Source organism: Oxyura jamaicensis, chromosome 5 (assembly GCF_011077185.1).
Source record: "Oxyura jamaicensis isolate SHBP4307 breed ruddy duck chromosome 5, BPBGC_Ojam_1.0, whole genome shotgun sequence".
Taxonomy (NCBI): domain Eukaryota; kingdom Metazoa; phylum Chordata; class Aves; order Anseriformes; family Anatidae; genus Oxyura; species Oxyura jamaicensis.
The window spans coordinates 51,095,158-51,114,213 of record NC_048897.1 but is presented as its reverse complement, the minus strand read 5'-3'; positions in this window follow the sequence as shown (position 1 = coordinate 51,114,213).

The window sequence follows — 19,056 nt, the reverse complement described above, 5'->3', positions numbered from 1 at the left end:
TGATCTCCCTGATGCTCTGATCGTGGTCAGGACCTGTTCATCTCAATCCAGCATAAACACAGATGGAAGGAAAACTTGACCTCAGCTGATGACAAGCTAAAAACTCATTGGACAGCACTGTAGAGAAAGGCAGTATTAGTAAAATGCTGTTATTAGACAAGTCTTACTCTAGGGAAGAGCAAGCATATGTCAAGAAACCAAGGGTTTGCAGGGTTGTGCAAGAAGAAAGTATGTCACACCCCAACCTTGCCATTGCAAGTTTACGATTTCCTTTGCAATTCACAGTGAGATGTTAAGTGGACAGAGAATATACAATCTCAGCAGATTACATATAAGGAGTGGTTACCCAGAGTCTACTCTGAGGTGTAACTCTTTACTTTCAGAATATCCATGCCTGAAAAAAAGCCAGATTTCCAAAGTTGGTTTGGGCACTTGCCCAAAACCTTGCTATACCTGCAGAAAGGCTTGTGTCCCAGATGTGGTCTCCTTTCCCCAGTTTTACTAATCAGGCCAGTAAGTGATACTTCTCCCAGCAAATCTTGACTTCCTTACTACTGATCTGCCAAACCTTCATTAGTGAGAGGTGGGGAGCTGAGCTGGAGAGAAACCCTGGGAGTTCTGCTCCGTGTGACAGTGCAATGCAGCTCAGCTCACTATTGACTGCACACAGTTTTTGGGGGGGCTTATATGAGAGCACAGCACTGACAGGGAACATGGCTGGCTTTGGAGTACAGAGAGGATGCAGCATAGCACACATTTCAGCCCAGTTCCAGAGGCAAAACTTTCTTTTTAAACTTCTTTGAATAACGTTGCAAAAATTTCCTTGGGACTTTGATAGTTCTATATACTTTTATGTCTTTCCCCAGCTGCTTGCTTTCTCCTTGTGTTCATTAAGACATTTGGTTTTGTTACAAGGTCTGGGCAAAAGAAAAATAGCTGTATGTATATATAAACAGACTATTAAAATAAAGAGCACCATGTACTGGCACAGAAGAATTTGTAGCGTTATTTAAATGTTTTTAGGTTCAGTGAGGCTGTTGTTATGCGCAGCAAATGGCATCTCAATCCCAGCTCTTACCAGTTTTCTCATCATGCTCTTGTTCATCTGTGCTTTATTTTTCCTTCCCCAAGAAGCACCCACTTCGGGTCAGATCCTGCAATTCCCAATTGTCAGGAGGGAGGTTCGCTCAACTCTCATGGATCTTGAAAAAAATGGTCCCTGATGACTTCTTTTGGCATTTTGTCATGGACTGACTGCTAAACACCTCCCTCTGACCCTCTGCGGTGGTGCTGTGCTCTGTGGCAGCATCTTCTTTCTTTAAGAGTCTCAAAGAGGAAGCACCACAGCAGGCCCTATAGGGTGCATCCAGGGTGCTTCATTATGCCAGAATTAGGCAAAAAAAGAAAAAAAGAAAGAAAAGGAAAAAAAAAAAAAAAGAGAGAGAGAGAGACAGATGGGTAGCACACCACCAAATGGGAGCCAAACTCTTTTGCAGCAACACTGGTGTGCAGGCTACTGCCCCACTCACAAGGCTCTCAGGGGAAGCTAAGGAGGATTTGCTGCCCACAATGCAACCACAGCTCCAGATGCATCCCAAGACCCTCCTCAAAATGTGATCAGTAAAAAGTCAGTGCCCAACCTAAACCTTTATTTAGCTGCTTTATACAATTACCACATAACTTGGCATGGTGGGCATGGCCCTACAGGGACTAGGAAAACACGCAGTGAACAAGGAGGCAAGCTGGCAGTGAGATTTTCCCACACTTCCTTAGAGAATTAATTTTCTTCTTGCAAATGACAAACAGAAAGAAGAAGAAGAAGAAGGAGAAGGAGAAGGAGAAGGATAAACTTACTGTTACTATCCATTCACTCTGGAGAGCACATGAAAGATGCCATGGCTGCAACAAATTCATCTTATTTTTGTAAGATCCAGCCTTTTGCATTTTTTCACAAATTCATGCTGTTTCTCCCTAAAACATGTCACTATTAATTTTGTACACACACACTCCCACTCAAACCTTTTGTTTACCACACAGATATTTCAGCCACCTAAGTGGTGTTAAATTAAAAAAAAAAAAACTGTGCAAACAGAAGAGCTTTTGGGATGCAGAACCAATGAACATCACCATCTCTGGAGAGAAAGAAATGGCACAAGCAGCAGCAGTGAGCTTGGAGGTGAGGCTCCAGCTTTCTGCTTGGTGAGATTACACGCTTAAGAGGAAAAAAAAAGAAGAAAAAAAAAAAAGGAAAGAAAAAAAAAAAAGAAAAAAAGAAACCTAATCCTTGGGATGAGTCACTCTAAAATGTGCCGTTTCTTCCCTCACAGGGCTGAGCAGCCCCACACAATGCCCCCAGGGCACAGGCTCCTCATTTGGCAGGGCTCAGGGCAGAATTCAGGCCGGGGAATACCTTTACGCTGGAGAATTTGGCTTGTAACAAGGCTTTTCAGGAACATGGCAATTGCCCACGTGAACGCATGGCTTCCTGCATTAATATGCTAAAGAGACAAGACAAGCATCTTTAACTACAGCTGAGGACTAATTAAGACTGCTCTTTTACAAATATTGCATGGTTCATTCCATTCTTCCCCGATTAAGAACAAAAGAAGAAAGAAGTCATTTATTGTCATGAGTCACTTCAGATACAATGGAAGGAATTCCAACAGATGACTGAGACAAAACAAAAGCTGACATTATGAAAGCCATGTCTAAACACTAATTTAAACTGTCAACTTGCTAGTGAGGAAGGTTCATGACAGAGGGAGAATTAAAACTTAAAAGAGCACATAAATCATTGAAGAGATTAGCAGCGTGTGATGGGGCCAAAGTATGCCGCGCTGGAAGCTCGCTGAATGGTAGTAAGCTGCCCCGCAGTTTGGGGGTGAATGCTGTGTTTTGCCAACAGTCCTGGGCTAAAATGAGTGATTTGGGCCGAGTTCCCAGAAGCAGGATCTGCGTGAGTCAGTGGCGTTACTCCCATGTCCAGCAGGTGAGGATCAGCCCCCTTGAGCTGCGTCCTAGTGCTAGATAAAATCTAGCCCAAGCTTCCCTCCAACTTGGAGGTGCTCGGTTTTGGAAAGGAGCCAAAATGGCTTCGGGTCACATCCAGAGCCGCTGTAAACAGCCACAGCAGACTCCCACAACCGGCCCACGCCACGCAGGGAGCCCACCTTCCCTTCCAGCAGCACCACCACCTCTCCCTCTCCTCTGTTTTCCAGGGGGACATGTCCTGAAGCAGAGCCTCTTAACTCACCATAGACCTGCCTCCCACCAGCAGACAGAAAACTAGCTCATCTCTGCCGGAATAAAGAAACATGGCATTCAAAAATGCCTTGTGTGCCCCAGGGTTTCAACTGCGGATTTTTTTCCTACACATTAGAACAATTTCTTATATAGATTTTCAAGCAAGCTTATGCTTTTCAGCCCACCTGGCTTTTCAGACTGGCACGCAGCCTCCAGCTATCACACAACAGCTCTATGGTGCACCTCATTCTGCGTAAGTCTTCCAAGGGCTGTGCGCAACAGTACAGCAAAATGAATGAATATTGGGACTCTAGAGCATCTAAAATCTGTATCTTTATATATTTGCTCCCATTGGTTTTAACACTTCCAAAACAGAGAAACCATAATAAATTACCAAGTAAGAACCACGCACATTTTTGTATTCATGTAGGTTTAGCACCCATTCTAGCTATTTATTATCCAGGTGACCCTGAAATCCATGCAAGCAAAAGCCCCATCTTGACTTCAACTCAACATGAGCACTGCTTCCATCCTAGTCCAGAAAGCCACCAGTGAAGTCTCCAGCCACAACCCCATCTCCCCCGAGTTTACTTTAGTCAAAAGCCAAAGGCCAGGAAAATATTTGATTAGTTGGTGAATAAGAAGGCATTTGAAAGTGCTGTCTTAGTGCAGGCATTTAACCCATTAAGAGACTACTTTTCTTGGACACCAGCAATGAAGAAGTCCCCTGTCCTGCTGCACTACTCTCCCACGGACAGGGATATTAGTCTGGGCAGACCACAGGCTCCCTTTATCTATCTGAACATCAAGGCTAAAGTTAATGGAGAGACTGCGCTGCCACGGTCCAGGCCCTTGCATCCTAAAAGTGCTGCTGGAATTAGGTCACCCTCAGCTTTGGCTCCAGTTCAGGCAGAAGTTCAAAAAGTCAATTATAAAATAAATAAAAAGAGGGAAAGTAAATGAGATGCAGAGCCCTTTAACTTAGAGGGATGAAATCACTGTGGAAGTTGGGGAGAGCTTTGCTGGGAGTTTAGGAGTGATCAGGACCCTTTCCAGTGTTGTTGCATTTGGCTAAACGTGTTACAGAGCTACAGATTTTTTTTTTCTTCCTGTCCTTGCTGTGGAAATCAATACAGCTTTGGCTATATTACTGTTGCCTACTTATGTTATGTCAGTACTTGCAAGCCACAGCCACTGGTACTGTTGTGTAAGGCACCATAAAAAGGCTGAACAGGAGGACTGACCCGTCCTTTATGCGCAAGAGGCTAAGAAGAAAATAAATAAACAGTAGGACAATACTAGCCCCAATCATCAAAAGAGATGTTTAAAAATATAGATTATTTTTTTTTTAATTTATAGAGAGCTCTTCACAAGTGTGAAGAAAAAGAGCAATGGGGCTGCACATGGAGGCTCACTGCCTCCCCGTCTAGCCTCTAGTACTGAATGATGGCTAGACCAAAAGGGGCTGTGTTAGCTCCTGGTCTTTGCTTCTTCTGGCTAGGATGAATACAGAGGAGCTATTTGGGACTGCTAAGAGAGGAGTCATACTCAAGGCAGGGTCAAGCAAAGGACTTGGGAGAATGATTTTTGCAGCATTATGCCAGATGATTTCAGTGAAACAAGGCTGCACGTGAAGACCAGAGGAAAGGTTTATAGCAGAAACCAAGACAAGAAATGAGATCCTCAGCAGAGGATTTGGCTGTGTGAATGAGGGAGTCACACTATGTCTGTAAGAGGTTCTGCGGGAAGTCTGCAAGGCTTGACCATCTCCTGGTTGAGGGGGCACATAGATGACCAGGATAAAGATGATGCACACATAATGGACAAGAGTAGAGGCAGTTTTGGCTATGCTATCTTTGGCATTAAAGAAGGAAAGAGGAAGAGGAACATGAAAAGGAAGGTGAAGACCATTTTTTTCAGTCACGTTGGTCAGCTGAGGAGAGAGGTCCTGGAGCTGTCTATTTCCAAATGCCAGCTGAATTTCTGTGGAATGGTAAAATTAAGTGGAAAAGGAGAAGGTCCCACATGGACCTTGGAGAGGGACAAACTGCGGGCAGGACTGCAGGATTCAGAGAGGCAGCAGAAGCGGGCAGAATCGTGAAACCCTGCCTTCAGCGGGCTGCTGTGCTCGTGTGGTTACAGCCCAGGCACAGGCAGACCACCCGACGGGGGTCACGCTTTGTGCGCTTTGGTTACTGGTTCTTGGAGCCTCCCGTGGGAAAGGTGGAGCTCAATGGGAGCCCACTGGAGTCAGTGGAGCCACACACCGGGCTGACGGCTCGCTCCGAAGCGTTAACGTGGGTGCAGAGTTCCCAGAAGCCTCGGCCCAACGATGCTGCAATGAAGGGGTGAATCAGGCCTTTTCACATTGACGTCAGTAAAGTTACACCCAGGGTAAAATTAGCCCCAGGACAGTCGTTCTGACACTTTCACAATAGCACTTTTTGGGGTTTTGGCTTAGTTTTGCTTTTTTTTTTTTTTTTTTTTTTTACTTTTTTTTAAGTGATTCTCCACTAAGCCCACTTCTGCAGCGTGGAGAGGGAGGGAGACGGCCCCGGCCGCTTTGTGTGCGTGGATCGTGAGGCACGAAGCAACGTAACCGTGCTGACAAACAGATCACGCTTCGGAGATCTGAGCCTGAGCGTTACCTTATGTTTTAGCTGCTCGACAGGCTCCCACGCCTGGGACTGTTTGAATTTCCCACCAGCTCGGCGCAGCTATTTTCCACATACTTTAGGTGCTGAATTAATTGTGAGCTCAAAGGAACGACAGTTCCAGGCTCCTGATGAAGAGCGGGTCTATCAGTGGAGAGCAAGACACGCTGCTAAGCTTTTACGAGGTCGTTCACCCGCATCTGAAATGTGGGTGAGCAGCTGGGCCCCGTGGGGTTATTTGAGGACCCACTGGTGTGCGCCGCGATGCGAAGCCAGCACGAGTACCCTACGTGTGCCGATCGAAGAGAGGTCCGTAAATACATGTGCAGTTGGCTGCATTTTTTGCTCAGCTCCCATCCCGTGTTTGTAAACACTGGAGAAAGAGACCCGAATCTGTGTCCAACCCCGAGCAGTCACAGAACATACTGTAATTCTGTAATGCGAAACAGAGTGGCTCGCTAACCGTGCAGATCTGGAGAGAATTCCTGACATGATCCTTTTACGTATTTTATGTTAATCACTTCCATCTCAGGAACACACGCAAACAATACCCTATTAGACATTCCCTTTGGCACTCGGACAGCAGCACAAGCTGCCGCATGTACCAGAGTGGCGGCCGGAGCAGCCGCAGAAGGGACGGGATGGGATGGGACGGGAGGCCATCGGTGGATGCTGCTAATGGGAAATGGGAAAAGGGTAACATACAAAAGGGCAGAGCAACCACCACCTCCCTGTTTGGGTTTCTGTGCTGGTTCTCCTGTGTTTTTTTTTCTAGGAGAGTGAGTCTCTGGATGTTAGGGGTGCTTGTGGGTGTCAGAATGGTGCCATGATCCCAGAGACCTCAAAGCTCTTCTGCATGGGGGCAGGAAGGAAAATTTCCCTGCACAGAGCTGCACATGACTGCCTCGAGCAGGACCCCCTTGGGTAGCACATGAAGGATCAGTACCTGCCTGGTCAGGTTTTCCCATCCCTTGCTCAAGTTTGATGAGTGGTACTAGGTGTATGTGATGATTTAACTCTTCAAACAAGCCTTTGCTGCTTTCAAAACTGGATGGAAAAAATATTTTCCCAGTGGAAAGAGGTTGAATTTCCTAAGCAGCAGGGCTTTGCTGCGGCCTGTGACACCAAAATACTCTACAGAGGGGAGGTGGGACATCCCTGAGCATTAAGGGGATGAATCCTGCTGCTGTAGAAAATAGGCAGGAGCCCATGGGGACCTCACCAGTGCTCTGCAAATAGCCTGGGAGGCAGGCAGAGGGATGAGGGGGGAGAGGAGGCATCACTGCAACTGCAGGGGCAGCCACTGGTAGAAGACACATAAAACAAGCCCACTGCTGCAACAAGGGTGGCTCCTCACCTTTAATAAAATACCAGCCTGTGGTGAAGTCAGGCAGCTGTGCACATCAGCAATCAGCTCACCACAGGGCACTTAGGGCAGGCACAGCGCCCCATTGCCAGGGGCACAGGATCTGCAGGGGTGCCTCCATCCCTGGATGTGCCCATCAAGCTTCAGCAGCTGGGCATCCACCAGCATCACCCCGCACCAGATTAGAGCAACCCCCAGGAAAAACAGTAAGAAGATCTCTCCAAATGCCCTGCACGAGGTTTTGCAAAGATCTGAGGATTCAGATCCAGATACTGCATTTACCTTTTGCAGCAGATGGATTTTTTTATTATTATTATTACTCACTAAAATGAAAATCTGAGGGGCTTACATCATGCGCCCTTTAGTCCTGGTAAAGCAGGACATACTTGTGCTAGTGCCAGTGAGAAGCAGTGCCTGGGAGATGGGACATTTCTGCTCAGGATGTACTTTTAAAGCATTTTAAAAGCAGCCCTGACTTGGAATAGTAATGCTGAAACAGAATTCACTCCAACATTCACTAGCCCAAATGTCTTTGCTGAAATCATGCTGTTTCCCTATTGTTATTTAACAATAAATCCTGCCCCCGGGGAAATGTGTATAAATATGAATTTAAGAGTTCCCAGATACAAAGAATCTCCCTTTTTCACCCTCCCAGGAGATAAATAGCTTAGAAATCTTCCTACCAATGTGTGCTTTTCTCAATACTTTTCCCCTTGATGCTGTAAAATGCTTCTGGAGCATCTAGACAGTGAAAGAATAGAGCACAGCAAAGGAAGCTTTGTAAGCTGCTGGATGGAGTCCTTCAACCCAGTGCTGAGGGGTTAAACACCTCCGTGTGCATGCTTCTTTGCTGCTCTGGAGCCCAGCTGTTTTGTTCTAGAGCTGCCTGGAAAAGGTAATATGGCCCTGTTTTTGCAAAAGGATTGTTGCAATTTTTGCACTACTTTTTCCTCTCAGTTTTCCTGGATCTGAGCTGGGCAGAGAGGCACTCTGGGAGCTGCCCACAGGGCTCTGCCTGGCTTCTTCATCCGGGGATGCACCATGGAGAGATGCTTTTATAAGCTTCATTTTACGACTGATGGGAGGGAAATGGTACACCTCGAAACCTGGAGCCCTCATTTTTCGTCTTCCAATGGGCATCAAAGCCTGGGCAGCATCCATCTCATGGGCTGTGGGGATCTAAGGGCCACCACAGCACCTTTTTCAAAATTCAGCATTTCCAAACTGCTGAACTCTAGGGCCCTGCTCTGCATTGAATCCTGGGAGACTTCTCAGTCCCTACTGAGTGCAGAGAGATATGGCCAGAGCAGTAACTTTTAGTTAAGAAAATTGTGGCCAATATGTTCCCAGCCCCACACTGAGAACCCATCAGGCAGACCTTACAATCTAGCCGGTTTGTACTTGTGCATCGCTCAGGTATGCACAAGGTCTACAGCCAGGTCTACAGGCAGAGTGCTGAATTACTCACAAGACTTTTTCTTTTTTACACTTCATCCCCAATAACAATATCTTCTAAAAGAAACCCTAAGGGGGATTTATGCAGAGCAGGGTGGGGAGCAACACATGGCAGACCAGCAAACAGGCGCGTGGCACCTGGGCAAAGAGCGAGGCGCGGTGTGATGGGCACCTGGCCTCCCTCTGCATTTACCAGGCATGTTGGACACGGTCCCTGGGAGCGACTCAGAACTGCCCCAGGCACTCGGGGAAATGTTGAAAGTAATCCATCTCCACCTGGAAAGCAGTGGGTGGGAAAGCTAAGGGCTGGGTGATTGGCATGCCAAAAACGCACCCGGGAGATAGCTGCAAGGGAGGATCCCCTAGGAGCCCGCGCCGCATGCTCGTGCTGCAGAGGGAAACATCTGTGCTTTCCCTGCCCATTTCTGCACACCTGTCCGTCCTGAGTTTTAATCAATCCTCTGCTCTAATAACCTGACAAAGAACTTCTACCTTGTGCAATATCCACAGTTACTCATTTCTCCCTTCTACCTCTATCAACAGTTCTTTAACTCTAGTTCTGCCTGTTTTCATTGATGTAATGAATTTTCATTGATGTAATGAACTTTTCTGGGGAGAACATCTCTACTTCTGCAATTTTTTTCCAAGGTCCTGGTGGTACTGAGGGAGAGCTGGCCGTTCCTGTGAACCACGCTGTGCGACACTCACCCTGCTTCCCTCCCTTCCCCACAAAAAGCCAGAAATACCACCTAAATCGCTATTGTTCCCTATGATTTAATTTCATGCCACTGCTCAACAGCTACAGCTATTTACGGCAGTCCCCTGTTAAATGATCACGGCTCACCCTGGGTATTTATGAACGTGAAATCACTTTTAATGGTGCAAGATCATCCCCAAATTCAGCATCTCTCCTTGCAGCTGGAGTATAGATAGGACATGTTTACTTAAAGTGCTGGAAGTTCAAATATTTAGCTTGTGGTTTTGATGACTGAACAATCTGTACTGTGCTTGGGGACTACATCTGCGTCTCGGAGGGAGCAGAGGTCTGCAAAGGAAGGCGCAAACATGTTTGTCAATACAGCGGAGCCCCCCGCCACCGCTTCTCGCCTCCCGGAACACGATGTTTAAGAGGGCATGAATTAATATAAACAGCCTGCTGATGTCTGTCTGACAGAATATGTGGGAAATTGAGTTCACCTTGAATTTATGAACTGGGAAGGCTATTTCTTGTGATGATTAATGGTGAGTCACAGAGCAAAGCCGAGGCCATTCGCAAGCCTGCGCGCTATACGTTGGGTGTCGTGGGAGTGAGAACAGTGGGAGAGCAAAGAAAGGTCTCATGACAGTCTGTTAACTAATTTTCATGTGCCAAGTGAAGACGTGTCCTGGAATTTTGCAGAACTATATTTAGCAATGCCGAGCGTCTCCAAAGAGAGGCTTTGTAAGATGCTGGAACAGGAAGAAAAATACACACAGGTATAAAAGCACTCTAAGAAAGCAATAACTTACACAACTTTAGAGGGATATCTGACAATACATTTACTGCCAGCTGGGGACCGAGATGTATATCCAGAAGGCTGACGAACAGCAGCACTTCTGCTTGAATACGAGTGCAATAACAGCTCTAGCATGGCCCTTTTCCCCATGGATTTCCTGGGATTTTACCCTGGGGATCTGGTGCTTGTCTGCCATTCCCATGCAGCAGATCTCCTTCCAGCCCAGCCTCGCCTTCTTGCTGAGAAACATCAGCAGAATCCCAGATATATGAATTTTGGGGGATACTTTTTGGAATACCGGTTTGTGCTGATGGTAAAAGTGATGTCAGTGGAGGAAGGCCAAACCTCAAATCCTACATGTAATGTGATGGGGCTGCGAGCTGACCCACGACACGATGGAGCTTGGGCTGAAGCTGTCCTGGCTGCCAAACCCAGCCCTTTAGGTGCAGCCATTCATAACCTATGGCCAGGGCAAGGTAGCCCACGGGTATGCTAAATCCACTGTGATCCTACAGGACAAAGCTCCAGCTGCAAAAAGAGCCCCTGCAGGCTACTCAGCCTTTGTGCACAAAGGAATAGGGTATTTCATTTAAGGGAGCTTACTTTCCCTGTTAACATAAGCTGTTTAGGATGGGACCTGTGCTTTTATGTATACCAGGAATCTCCTCCTGCCCTTTAGAACATCAATGCAGTCTTTAAATTCAATATTCAATAGTATTGCAATACAGGACCGATGTTATTTCACACTATCACCATCCACGGCTTGGTCCTACTGCTGATTAGCATGGGGGGACATTTCCCACATCTTCAAGGCGTACTTTCCCATCCCCTGCCTGTTTATTTGGACACCACACAAATGAAAGGAGAATTTCACCCCGTACGACCCCTCAGAATACTGTCCGGTTGAAACGTGGTACAGTAAAAGCCATCACTACCAGCTGGCATTACTATCAAATATCTGCAGGGCAAACAACCAGGAATGAACCTGCTGCCATACAATGAACCTGCTGCCGTACACACAGGTTTCTTTCATGTAACAGAGAGAAAAAAAAAAAAAAAAAAAAAGAGGGGAAAAGGGGAAAAACAAAACCAACAAAAGAATAATGCTACAGGGTCTCCCCAGTAGCACAGGGGGCACAATCTAGTGCTGTGTACATGGCAAGGCAGCAGAGGCCCTAGGACACACTGTCCCAGTGCCAGGGTTGCCAGCATCCTGACAGAATTAGGAAGTCCTCTCTCGCAGTTGCCCTGTAGACATGAAATTACACAAAGAAAGACTTCATTAGGATCCCAAACTAAATATAGTCAAGTGGGGAGAGTGGAACGTTCAGTTTTCATTGTTGGCAAGCAGCATGGCTTCACAACCTTTAGGACATTGTTTTAACTAGGCTGGAGCCCTGCACGATTATGATTCTGACAGCTCAGCACCTAGGAGGGGAGGAAATGGTGAAAATAAAATCTTTACCTGGGAAAACCCCGAGAAAAGCACGTGTCCTGATGGCAAAGTTCTTGCCCAGCTAAAATGCTGCTGTCAGTGGGAACAAAAGGCTGGGAAATTATTGGCGTCAATGAGAGTTTTGTATGAGCAAAGATCACAGGGTCAGTGCCAAACAGTTTGTTTGCAGCTCCAAAAGTCTTAGAAAACTGTGGATATGACAGAAAAAACAGCAGCACTGAGCCTGTCACAAGCCTTTCTGATCAATCAAGGTCTGTCAGCATCTTCTCTGGGACTCATTCCTGGTGCAAGAGCCCTGTCCTGCCCCAGGATGTGTCCCAGCACCACCAGGTCCCCCAGCACAGGGGCTCCTCCATGGCAAGGAACAGCAGCACTGAGCACCCAGCTCTGCAGTCTGGCACAGAGTCCCAAGCTCAGTGTCTCTTGTACAAGAAAGCTTTGCTGTTTCTCTGGACATCATTGTGCCGTCAAGGAAAACTCAGGTGTGGGGTCAAGTAGCTTGGGCGATTACATGGGTGAGGAGGGAAAGGGAAGCCAGTGGGGCTGGGGGCAATGAACAAGGCTGAAGCCAGAGCACAGGGGGTAGGAAAGGTCCCAAGGCTTCAGACCAGCAGTTCCCAATCTTCACTTGGAGGCCTTTGCCCAGGGCTTGCATCAATCGCCCTGCTGGTGAAGGGGTGTAATTCTAGGGCTGTCATGCTCTGTCCCTGCCTGTTCTGCATGGGGAAATGGCACAAAGCACCCACGAGGCAGCAGAGGACTGACCTTCCTCACCAGAAAACCAAAGGCACGTGGGTGTGCGACACCAGCACATCAACTCTCTGCAACCCCCATGAGGTTAGGAGTTAGGTGTGGCGAGGCTTTTATGAATCTAGCCTTGGTGTAGTCCTTCTGCTTTTCCTGGCTCCCTATAATATCAGCAGTTCCTAAGAAAAGGTCAGAAATCCCACACTCATCTGTCATCCGAACAGCATCCGCCAAAACGACTGAAACGCTGGTGAATCCAGCACACGATGCTGTAACGGGGCAGGAAATCCCAGGAACAAAAAGGGCACATTAGGAGATGGAGGGGGATGCAGAAGGAGAAGCATCCAACCTGTAAATTGTATCTCCTTTTCCCCCACAGCTACATCAGGAAGGGTGGGACCTTTGATGGAAATAACTCTTCCATGGGCGAAGCTTTCCGAGGGGCATCCCACCTCGCCTGTAATGGAAAACCTGAAATAGCATTTTGAAGACGTCTCCCATTAAGCGTGCTGCCTCCAGCAGATGTTCAGGGGATAGGGAACATGACCAAATGCAGCTGAACTGAGGGAGTTTCCAACCCAATGGGAATATCCACAGATTGAAGGATGCACAACCCAAGGAGAGCGCTCACAGGGGGTGAGCTAAGTGAGTTAGGTGAGTTAGCATAAAGGCAGATCCATTTATTCTGATTCCCAATAAGCCCCAGGCAGGCCTCTGCACTGCCCTGAGTATACAAATCCTGGGGCAGGAGCACAGCATGGGGTTGCCTTCCCCTCTCCCAGCTTGGGCCATGCCGCTGGACCTCAGCCCTGGCAGCTCCCCGGACAGAGCCGCTGGCAGCTGGGACCAACAAGGGCTGCAGTGCTCCACAAACATCACTGTTTTAGGAAAAACATCAGCAAAGAGCGGTCACGTGCTTCACTCCAGGAGCTGAAGGCGTGAGAAGGGCTTAAAAAAAAAAAAAATCTATTCATTGAAGAAAAGCAATCCAGAAAAGAAACCAAAAAAGGAAGCAGCCCTGATGCAGACCCCCCCAGAGCGCTGCATGGCAGTGTGAGCAGCGGAGAGGATTTGGACAACAGCACCAGGCTGGGACGAGCTGTCCTGGTGGTACCCATGCTCCCGGAGGGGTGCAAGGGCTGACCCCTTGAGGGCACAGGTTCCCAGGAGAGCACTGCTGCTTCCATTTCCATCCCCACACCGTGGCCATGCCCTGCTGTGGCACGGGGCGATGCTCAGAGCAGGTCTGAGGCAGCTCTGTTCACCCACGTCCCCCACCAACCATGGCAAAGGCAGGGGTAGAGCAGGGGTGGGGGGTTTCCAGACCACCTCCATGCCCACCTTTGGCTCTGCTCTGGCTCCCACCAGGGAGGGCTGGGTGGCAGCACCATGCTCAGGTGATGCTCTGCTGCAAGCACGGCACCAGCAGGGTCAAAGTGACACATGGGTCTTATGTCTTCTTCCTCTGCCAGCTATAAAACACCAGCATTTGTCCCCCCCTTTACATGCAAGCCCCTCGTGCCTGCCCCCAGACCCACTGCTCGTGGGCAGAAGCCCAGGCCAAGGACATCACCAGCAAAGTGCTCTGGAGCTGAGCACAGAGGTGGAAGGCTCCAAAAGAAACACCAGACCTACCGAGCAGTGAAAACGAGCTCTGCCACTGTGCAAGAAGGCACAGGCGTGTATAATATAATATATACTGTACATACCGAGAGAAAGAATATACTTCTCACTGCAAAGTGTTTTATATGCTAACCATCAGGCATACACCAAGTCAATGGATGCTGGCACTTTACATAAATATATGATGATGCAGTGCTATATGTAATAAAAATCTGGAGCACAAAATATGGAAGCAATTCAAGAAAACAGATCTCACATTTTTGCCTTTGTTACAGTCAGATTCTGACATGCTCTGATTAAAATTCAACATCTGCATGCATTTAAAATTAAAATATATAGGTATTCATGTTTTCCTCCTTCCACAATGTTTTACTGCTGCCTTTTTCTTCTTAAATATTAAAAAACATTACATTATTTTATTTCAGATGTCTCAATATATTTCACATCACCCTTTCACCTCAGAGCTTTGGTTCAAATCCAGCTCTTCGCTGAGGAAATAGAAAACATCTGAAAATATTTAGTAGTCTCATCTCAGTGTCTAATCACAGTCTGCTCTGACATGACAAAACACAACAAACAAACTGGCTTGCCACAGATGAAAAATGTTTACACAAAAATACTCAGGAGTGTAAGAATGAATAAAGGCATCTCTAACTGCATTAAATCCCGTGTTGTTAAGTAATAAAATAGTTAGCAGATAATCTGAGCTGCACCTGCCCCTCTCGAAAAAAAAGAAGAAAAAAGAAAAGAAAAGAAAAAAAAAGCAGGTGATTTAAAGACCTCGCAGCCTAGCAGGTCTGCCTCATGTTTTTCTGTTATTCTAAAGCAGGAAGATGTGTCAAGCTGCAGTGCAAATATTGTCCATGGGCATCATGGTCTGCAGAGCCTAAGTACCTCGTGATTTAGGAATCTCAGAAGAAAACTTTATTGCCAGTAAATCTTCCAGGACCAAAATATATGTGCTTTAAGAGGGACGAGCATAAATAAGTCGTTGTCCTTGCTGGGGAATTCAGCCATTTGGTGGGTGGTTAGGAGAGCAGCTGGCCCAGTAGACTTCATGGTGGGCGCTGGGATGGTGCACAGCACAGTTCTTCCTCCAAAGCAGTGACAATTTAAACAGGCAAGAGACAGGACAGGAGAGAAATGAAAGGTACAGAACCTTCCCCAAAGCCAGTGGAAGACTCAGCCATGATAGCTCCAGGCCTGCACCTCCCTTCCTTTGACAACTGGTCCCCAGTTTTGCCCGGCCCACAGGCGTCATGCATGAGCAAGGGGCAGGTGCTGGCAACACCATCCAGCAGGCTCAGCATCCAGCAGGCTCAGCTTCACTTCCTACCACTATTTTTCCAGGAGCAAGAATGGAGAGTGCTGCAAAGGGTGCGGTGTGCATGGGTTGGGTTGGACTTGCAAGTCCTCATGGATTTGCCACCTCCATCTGCTTGGGTTCAATCTACCATCTGCTGAGATGGAGGAGGCTGCAGCAGGGCAAGAGGCATTCTCCCTGACCCTGGGTGCCTGCTGTCAGAGCCATGTCCTTCCCCTGAGATGTAGCAAACCCTCACCAGCATGGCCGATGCATCTCTGGAACCAACGTGGTTCCATGTGGCTCATCCATTCCTCAGGTTAGGCAGAAGGAACAGGCAAATTATAACTTTCCCTATGTTTTTTCACAGCTCCGATATAAGCAAAAGGAGAACATAAAGAAAGACAAAGGCTTCCTCTGTATTTCTGCTCCCCATCTTCAGATACTTCCCACTCTTCCCAGGCTTACCCCACATGGGATGTTCTCAAGCTTTGCCCCATAGACCTCTAAGGAACTGGCTCCATAAACTATTTCTAAGTCATTGTTTTCCAACCTGTAGAAGCTGACAAAGACATACAAAAGAAAAAAATGTTAAAATCCATTGTCTTGTCCATCAGTCTCTTACAATACCTTTTTTTTTTTAGGAAGCTGTTGTATTTCCTGCTACAATGGCCAAATTAAACATGAATAAATTAACATGACATTTCATTACATCCGCTTTAATGCAAAATGATATGTACCTCTTAATTCAATAAATTAAGATAGTATATTTTTTTAAGGGAAAAATACCGGTGTAGCCTAAGCCTTTGCAGATCTTGGCATGTCTACAGTACACAAAGGACAGGCCAAGGAGACACCCAAAGGATGGCCATCCTCTGGAGGAGCCTCCAGAAGTGAGGGCTCAGCTAACAAACCTCTCTGGGAGGAAGGCTTGTTCTCCCTTGGCACAGCTCTGGAGGATAATAATTTTCTTTGCATGTGACTTAGGCAATATCCCAAGCATTTTCCATTATGTCTTTCTCCACAGCATCCCCTGGTCTGTCTTTGCATGTATTGTCTGTGCTTCATATTCTTTTGTTTTCCCTCAGCTGTCATGTTTTCCTTGTGCTCCTTGAGGAAATCTCTCCCTTTGCTAACTGTTTAAATTCAGCATCGACAAGCACGCCTGTTCACACAGCCTTTACTTCTTTGCACTTCTTTATCCCCTTGCAAACCTATTTCAAATTAGTTCCCATTTCAAGATGTGAACATTGCTCCAATCAGCCACGTTGGCCTGCTAGGCAGTATATTAGTAAATTATTTCTCCAGGCTCTTGATTGACATTGTTGAAAAGATATTTTTCATGCGTGTCAGTCTTTGTGGGGTGAAAATGCCTTTAACATGCTTCTAGGATTTACATGGGCTTCCCTGGGCTGCTGCTGCCAAGTTCAGATGCGGTTGGAGCATGTGGCATTCTTTGTCCTACTCTTATTACATTTTTCTTTTTATCCAGCCCTGCTACATATTTCTTATTTTTCATATTTCTGCCCTGTGATGTAAAGATCAGCCAGTTGCTGAGTGTGCCCTTGTCATGCCTGTCCACTCCAGCATGAGCAGCTCCTGCTGTGATCACTGTGGTTTCTCCTTCCTTCCTTTCTTTCCTTCCTTTTTTTTTTTTTTTTTGGTTTGCGTTTTTTTTTTTCTTTCTGTTTTTGTCCTTTTGTTTGTTTGTTTGTTTTTTGGTTGCATGGTTGGTTTGTGGTTTTTTGTTTGTTTGTTTGCTTGCTTGCTTTTGTTTTCTTTTATTCATTTATCTTCTTTCTGAATATTTGAAGACTCAGACCTTCAAACAGCAGAGCAAGATGTTGCATGTCAGCCGAGCCATGGCATGAGCCCATAACATGCTCATAGATGGGGGCGAGCTCAAAACACCAACATTTGCTTTCATCTCAGCATGCAGAGGTCGGGCCTTGCCTCTGGCTCCGCATGCAGCCTTCCAGCCCCTGAACCACAGCTGCCCTACATCCAGGCTGTTTTCCCTTCTTTGCAGACACAGCCCTTTCTGCTCAGGTTCTTCCAGAGCTCCATGCCACCCAAGCCACGGCAATACCAGTGACATCTCCACAACCTCATTAAAGGTGCCTGCAGAAGTGTAGCTGAGGGCTGGAAGCCTCAAACACAAGCATGGGAGCAGGAACAGAGAAATAAAACTTAATTTCACTTGTCAAATGAGTACTTTTGGATCAGAAGATACTGGAAAAAAATGTCTTCTTTCTCAGAAATGCAATTGCATGCCCAAGTTTTGGCTTTACATGACCAACCCCCCTCTTCAAAACAGCAAATGTAGGACTGGCTCACTAAGAGCCACGTCCAGGAATGGCATTGTGCTTCCAGGATGGATTGAACGCATCACCCAGCATTTGCTAACTGCTTTTCTGGTTCACTTGAAGAGTGTTTTCTTAAATGAAAGTGTGGTCTTCACCCTAGGCATACATCTGTCTTTAAGTCACAGCACTGTCGATTCATCCCTAAGAATGGGTTGATCAACAGTGCGGCACCTCAACACCCACGTTCAACACCTTCCCTGCGACACATCTGCCACCAAAATGGGTCTCGTCCATTATCTTGGAGCACATCCTCAAGACACAAATACTAGTACAGACATACACTGTGCTTTAAGCCCTAGAGCACTCAAAAGTAATCAACAAGTCATAGAGCAGGAAGGAAAGTCACACAAGTATTAAGACACAAGCATCTGAGATGAAGTTGATTCCCATGTTTACCAGTCAATACCTCAAAAAAATAAAAATAAAAATAAAAAATAAAATTCACCAAAAATCACCTGTTTCTTTGGCAGGCAGCAACTGGAGAGCTTTCTTAAATTTGTGGCAGTAGAGTCCACACTCAAATTATTCTCCTGATGGAAATCCAACAACCTTCTCCATCACCATTGTGGGTAGAGGACAGGCCACCAATGGGAATAGTTTCACAATTCTTTTATTGGAAGCATCTGTAGAAACCATAAAACAACAACTACAACAACAGCCACACAAAGCCATGTTTTCTCACTTCTTTCCGAGCAAGGAGGGTGCCAGAGCGATTCTCCCCTCCCGCCCCACTGCGTGGTGGTTTCCTTTGTTCGCATTTCACTGCCCGGACCCAGCAGAGAGATTTATGGGCTGGTGCTGAGCTCGGGACGCACACAGCACTGGTCTCCGGGGGCTTGGGCTTGACCAGGAAGAATGGGGGTGCAGAAAAGCTCCTGCAGCTTCAGGGAGGAGGAAATTTGAGGGAGGAAGGTTATTTTGGGCCAGATTCCAACGCCTTCCACCGAGCAGCAGCTCTCTGAAAAACGAGCCCTGGTAGCTGATGAGACTCTTGGTGGAGAATAAGTCTGCGGGGTACCACACTCAGGGACACAATGCCTGGGCCCGGACCGACATTCTCTGTGCTCCCCTCCAAACTTGGTCCCCGTCCCAGTGACGAGAAGCATGTTTATTTCACCATCAGATGATTTCCCATCAACAAGGGGTGTCAGGAGCACTGCCGAGAGCAATATTTTGGTACCCAAGCTCTGCTGGGACCTGAAGTGTGCTCTGCCCAGCCCCACGGAGAGAGGGCTCTGCGTGTCAGGGTGGTGATGGTGGTGGTGCAAGAGTGGGACGTGAGGTCCTGAGGTCCTGTTTGCTCTCCTTGGCTTTGACGCACACTGTCTGTGAATTTCAGTAAGTTAC